Genomic DNA, 6,549 nt, shown 5'->3' with positions numbered 1-6,549 from the left:
CACCACAGTGTGTGCTGCAGCCAGCCAGCACAAAGTGATGCAACTGAATAGAATAGAGCTTGTGCTTCAGACTTTTTGGCGGTGAGGGGTCTCAAAAATGATGACCTGCTAATTTGATCCGAAAAAAAAAAAAATCAAATTTAGATTGGAGATTTTTGGATTCGGATTGGAGGTTTTGGATTGGTTTAGTTTCAGGTAGGGTTCGGATTGAACTAAATTTAGAATTTAACAGTTTTTTAGGATTAAATTAAATTTTATTTAAAAAATTAAAATGTTTTAGGTACATAAATAACAGAATGTAGTATAAATGAAATATTGAGATCAAAGAATTTTTTTTAAAAAAAAAATAACATTTTTTTTTTCAAATTGGGTGGATTATTTGGGTTCGGATTTAAAATTTTTGGGTTGAGTTTTGGTCAGATTGGGATTGAGAATTTTTTTAGTAATCAATTTACAATCCGATCCGAATTCACCTAATCCATCGCCTATTAATCGTTGATAGTAGTGGAAGAACATGATACATGAATCGTAGTCCAAAAGGAGAGCGGCGGGGGTTCCTGTGTACCTTTGCTCTCTCAAATCCTTTCAACGTGAAAAAAGGGTGTGTCATGCATGCCCTACCCCAAAAAGACACTGGATCATGAAGTTGGCATGATAATGGAACGTAACTTAAGCTTCTTGTTCTAGTCAGACATTTGACAATCGAAGAAGAGGTCTAGTTTCAGCTCGACTTCGTCTGCATTGATGCCATCTTCTCTGCTCATTGAGATAGTTGAAAAAGTTTTCTGGTAACAATTTAGTAAATCCCGTATCTAAATTTTAATAATACTCAAATCGAGTTCAGAATTTTACAAATAACCGCAATTATCAAAATACTCTCCACTCGTTGTAATAAAAGATGATTACATTTACCTTAGACGTCTTTTATAGTTTGCCCCAATATTATATCAAAGAAGATAAATTATGAGATTAATTTATAGTTGTCTGTCAAGTTCAAAAATACTCCACTCGTATTGCTACTTTAAACCATCAATACCGTACCACATTCATTCCTTTGGGCCACGGAAGCTGTTTTCCTTCACCTTTGTAATATTTGAACTTTCCAGTCTTTGTTGCACCAAATGGTACTTTACAAATATAAAATGCCATTATTTTACATTAATCTCCTTGTTTTGGCGCCATATTCACCCCAAAAAAATACCCTTGAGCAAGTACAGCATCAATGCCACCTAAAGCACACCATAGTATTGAGCTATTCGTAGTCCCCTTAGATTCTTCCACTTTACAATGTAAAGTTTGTCGAAACCTTTTAAAATTTCCTTAACAATTTATCATGTAAGTTTTGATGGTGTCCTATGAATGAGTGTTCTTGTTGTTTCTTTGCTTGTAGTTCCCGACTCTATATCTAGACTAATCTAGCCTGCTCCAGAGTCTTTAGTTGATCGATACAGATATTGTTGAGTGTCAAACAAAGTGTTTGATACATATGGAAGCCTAGTGTTCATTCCTAATCGTCATAGATACATTTTTGACACTTAGCATAATCTTTCCATATATCTTTCCATATATAACTTTCCTTGTTTCAGACCATCTAAGGTTATCAATGTGGTAAAAAAGATGATTTGCTCGCTTTTAGTGCTCCCGCTAATCCGTCTCTAGGCCAACACTGAGGAGATAAATTACAAGTGATTATTAGTCATTAGTGCAGTGCCAAAATATAGAGGAAGGCATGCTCGGATCTAAGACTATCAAGGACTTTGGCAAAAGGTTCTTAATGAGCCTAGATACATAGTATTCACTCCAAACAAGGGCCATCACATTTGCAAAAGGTTTTTTTTTTCTTTTCTTTTATGGAGTTGGGCACATCCGATTCTCTCCAAATCAACAATGATGCATTCCTTGCGCACCCTTGAGTCTTCGCATATTCATTATTTTTTATGCCCTTGCAACCATCAAGGATTTTTGCAAAAAGTTCTTCATGGATCTAAACGCTTCTAATTCACTTTAAACTTGCACCAATGTATTCTTAGACTCCCCTAGTCTTACTATGTTAAATTTTTCTAATTTTAGTTTCTTTGTATCCATCAAATACTTTTTATAAGAAAAAAAATCTGTGATGGATGTAGACATATGTGATTTATGCCAAATAACTAATATATTCTTGCATTGAATATGAGTTTTCATGTTCAAATTTTCAGTTTCAGCCTTAGCTTTGCCAACGCCAAGCAAAGGGTATGTGACTGTGCTGATGGCTCTCTGGGTCCGCAGATGGAGCATCCGAGATCGTGACAAGGCGTTGAGACAAGGGTCGAGGGAAGGAACTTCGAGGCATACGCGCCGGCGATGGTATTGGGACGAGCTGCTGGGCTTGAATGCATCCGAGGGACGAGGAGCCAAAGTGAAGTAAGTTTAAGGGGTCGCCTCAAGGCTGCAAGAACATGGCTGTGAGCCATAAAGGTGAGGTAATGAGTACTAGAGATTGTACTTGAGTCTCGGTTTGCCTTAGGGTTTTATCAGAGCGTGACAGCAATGATTGGCGTCGATTCAGCGCTGATCGTGCAAATAACGCGCAGTCGACCGCGCGCAGCACTTGTTCGTTTGCTCGGCCGGCTAAAGATCACGATCAGATAGTTTTGCTACCGACCGCTAGTTTGAGTAGTCGATCAGTATCGGTCAGTTGGGATGTAACTACGAATTTCCACAGAGGGCGTCGATCAGAAGTGGTTTTCAACCTTCACCTATATAACCAAGCCTGGCTAGGTTATCCTGGAAATTTAAAATTAGTGTGGGTAACCCCAATTAGTAGTCAACTAGTGCCCCAGTAATCCAAGTGCCTTTGATCGAAAGCTAGGCAGGTTTTCCAATTCCACAAGGAGATATCGTTAATGAGTTTTTTTTGGGATTAACCACCGACTGATCGAGGGATCGTCTGATCTACTACAATCGTGAGTAGGGAGTGTTATTTGAAATCAATGAACGAGCTTGTTAGCGGTTTGTATTCTTTTCATTCTTGTCTTTAGTTTAGCCAACCCTCTTTAGCTCATTGCTAGTTAACAAGTGTAGTTAAAGGATTGGGTGCTGCTCATCCAACCCCTTCGCTTTCCCACGACGGCATCCCCAACAAACACTTTCGCGACAGAACCCTTAGCCCTATCCCTTTCTCTCCTACCTACTGTCTCGATGAAGGCCCGGCCGTGCGAACTCGTCGCTCAACTGCCTTCCAGTCAGGAGACACCATCGTAGGCTGCCCTCTCCTTCCCACCTTCATGGCACTTTTCCCACCGACTCCTTCCAGTGAAGCACCCCACTTCTCGACGGAGAAGGCGCACTATCGACGCCCTTCCTCAAGTCTACGACCTCCTCCCGAAGGCATCCAGACCTTCAGCTTCTAGAATATTTTTTCTCAACGAAGATCCTGGGTCATTTCACCTTTTCAAGTATATGGCTTTTTTACATTATTTTTTCGCTATTTATCCGGGTGGAACTATTTGTTTTTATTTCGTTTTTGCCTCGTGTTTATTTTCTCGCCTTAGCAGAATCCGTGTTCTTAGTTGTATAGATCTCACCAGTATACATGCTCTGAAACACTTTGCTTTTTTTTTTTCCTCACCAATGTCAAGTCTTGTTCTTTTCTAGTGTTCCACCACCCAATTGATGTGAAGAATAAAACCTAGCAACATAGAAGATAAACAAATATTTAAATCCTCTACGTAAGAATAAACTATAGATAAATATTGGTGAGAATCCACAAAAAGGATAAGGTTGTTAAATTAAGAAAAAAGAATTTAACCAATTAATACCTAGAGCAACATAAAACTAAATTGTGCACTAGAAAGCAAATACATTGTTGCGTATTTTTATTTTGAGATATTATTAGGTTATATGTATTTTAGGATTAATTACATATAGTATTTTGTAGAAAATGTTTTAATTTGCAATTGTAAGCAATATGAAGTGTGATTTATTCCATTACAACCAATTATAATTATATTTTAGCTTCAAGTCGTAGAACATGTTTGAAAACAAAGATAAATTTAAAAACTACAACATAAAGAAAGAATCTTCCTTTAGATTCATTTTAAACATTTTACTAAGAAAACACTAGCGCCTAAGGACATAATCGGCACATTATTAAGGAGGTACATCATATTATAAGTTGCACTTAAATTTGATGATACTTTTTTTCTTACTTTCAAGATTCAAGAGGGGTCATTTTGATCAAGGGTTCCTTTATCATTTTTAATTTTATTGAATTTATTTTAGGTTGCTATCGAACGACATCATCAAGTAATGTAGTATCGACTCATACTAAATTTGATGCAGGTAATGTACCCGATTAAGAACATTGGTGCTGGTATTCAGATCAATCAACAACCTGTGAATATTCTATATACGGAGGGCAACATGGATGGTTGAAGTGTAAGAGTCTATATTTGTAATTAAACAAGACACTAGTAATATATCTGCTGACAAGCAAGAGTGGAGCCGAGAGTAGGAAGTGAATACATTATTATCCCGACACAATATGAGAAATTAATGTACTGCTTTATCATCTGGATATTAGTGACAAGGGATCATTTCTTTTATCATATTTTGTTTTGTTTGTTAGTTGGTCTGGTTTAGTAGTAATGTGATAAAGAAATATAATTATGGATGATGTTGACATGTGATTTTATTGTTTATGGATGGATATTAGTTATGTATTCTTCAGTTAGCTTCGTATGTCAACAAATGATGTTATGATATTATCTTTGCTTATCCATGTCTAAGCCATCTTTAGCACGCATTGCCGAGATTGCTTCCCACTTTGAATTGTTCTTTGTTAATCTCAAAGATATTATTGATATACACGACCATTTTTTCTAATGGCTTTTAGAGAACTTATAGGACTTGATCGATAGGGACAAGGAAGATGAGGAATCTGGAAGAATTGAACAAATTCACGAAGCAAAATTGTTACCATGGCTATTTTTTTTTATATTACAAGAACAAGAAGCAAAATTGTAAGATGATAATTACCATGGATATGGATGTACATACTATTGCTATTACTAACTTTCACACAACTATTTATACAAATTTGAAAACGTTTATGCAAATTTGATCAACAATATAGAGAAACATAATTCAATCACAACCAAAATTGCAGACTCATAGTTCACTAAATAACAAGAAATATGTATATTTTACAAATGTCGTTTTAGTTACTAGAACACAATTTCACATGCATTAGAATGGAAAGGAGACATCAATCATCACTCTTTGTTGCGTAAGAATAACCCTCCTCCGGCCTATGATGTGCAAAAGTAAGATATTCATAATTAGGAAACAATTATCTTTGTGTACATCAATACATGCTAATATAACATAATAGAAACATATACCTATATTGACATCAATCACTTTTTGTTGACGTGCATTTCAACATCCACACAATTGATGTCCCTTGAGAGAAAAAAACTAACCATCAGACTGAGAAAAAAACTCAGTGCTAGTGTTCAGAGTATTTGACAATGTTGCATGCTGACAACAACATTCTGTGAAGTGACTGAGACAGGAAAGTTAAGCATTTAAACTAGCCATCAGACAATATGTGTGTCTTAGTTGCTCATTAAACAATGTTGACTTTGCATTAGCCATCAACAAACATTACATGAGAAACTCTTTATGTAGTAAGGAAGCATAAAACGGGAGAATTAAATAGATAGCAGGATGCTTATTCTTACACCGTTAGCTATTGCTGTACTATATTTAGAAGAAAATTATTGTTTGTATTACTGTCTTGTAGTTGTTGGCAAACAGTAATTTATAGCCCTTAGGAAGGAAACAAGTAATTGTGAGTTCTACAAAAAAACAAAGATACTAAAGTGATGAAGCATAGAAATTTAACCTGATCAAAGAAACTCTTCTTCATTGTGGCAAGCTATTGGTGCAAACTAGAGTATTCCATGTGTGGCCACGGGACAAATGCAAAATGGAGCAATGAAATGCAAAGGGAACAGTTTCTGATGAGATATGAAAACCATGATAGGCTGTTATTTATAGAGCAGAAAAAGGATCTTTCATATATGATATAAGCCACCAGGGCAATGGTTTAACAAAAATATCATTGAATTCAAGAAGAAAAAAAATACATTTCTAATTCCAATCTACTTTTTCCTTAGATACTCTCTAAATCCTTTCAAATTATAAAACAATTAAATATCCATTAGAAGAGTTAGTTTCTTACCATCGTTCCTAGTCAATTGTCTGAAAATAACTAATATCAGAGTGAACCTGAGATAGTTGTGTTGATAAAAGTAGTTGAAATTGAGTTTTGGCCATACTCAAACCTTCAACACTAGGCATGTTGGATATACTTTCATAATGCTCTTCTATATCCTGATATACAAAAAAAAATAGAATGATTTAATTCTATATATTTTCTCAAATGAAATGACAACAAATAAACAACACTTTAATAAGAAAGGGGGTGAAACCTTAACAATTATTGAAGTTTGGTTATTTTTCCTCACCACTTTTCTTTTCTTTGAAATCTTATCTAAGCCA

This window comes from Zingiber officinale, chromosome 3A, assembly GCF_018446385.1.
Source record: "Zingiber officinale cultivar Zhangliang chromosome 3A, Zo_v1.1, whole genome shotgun sequence".
Lineage (NCBI taxonomy): Eukaryota > Viridiplantae > Streptophyta > Magnoliopsida > Zingiberales > Zingiberaceae > Zingiber > Zingiber officinale.
This window is presented reverse-complemented; position numbering follows the sequence as displayed.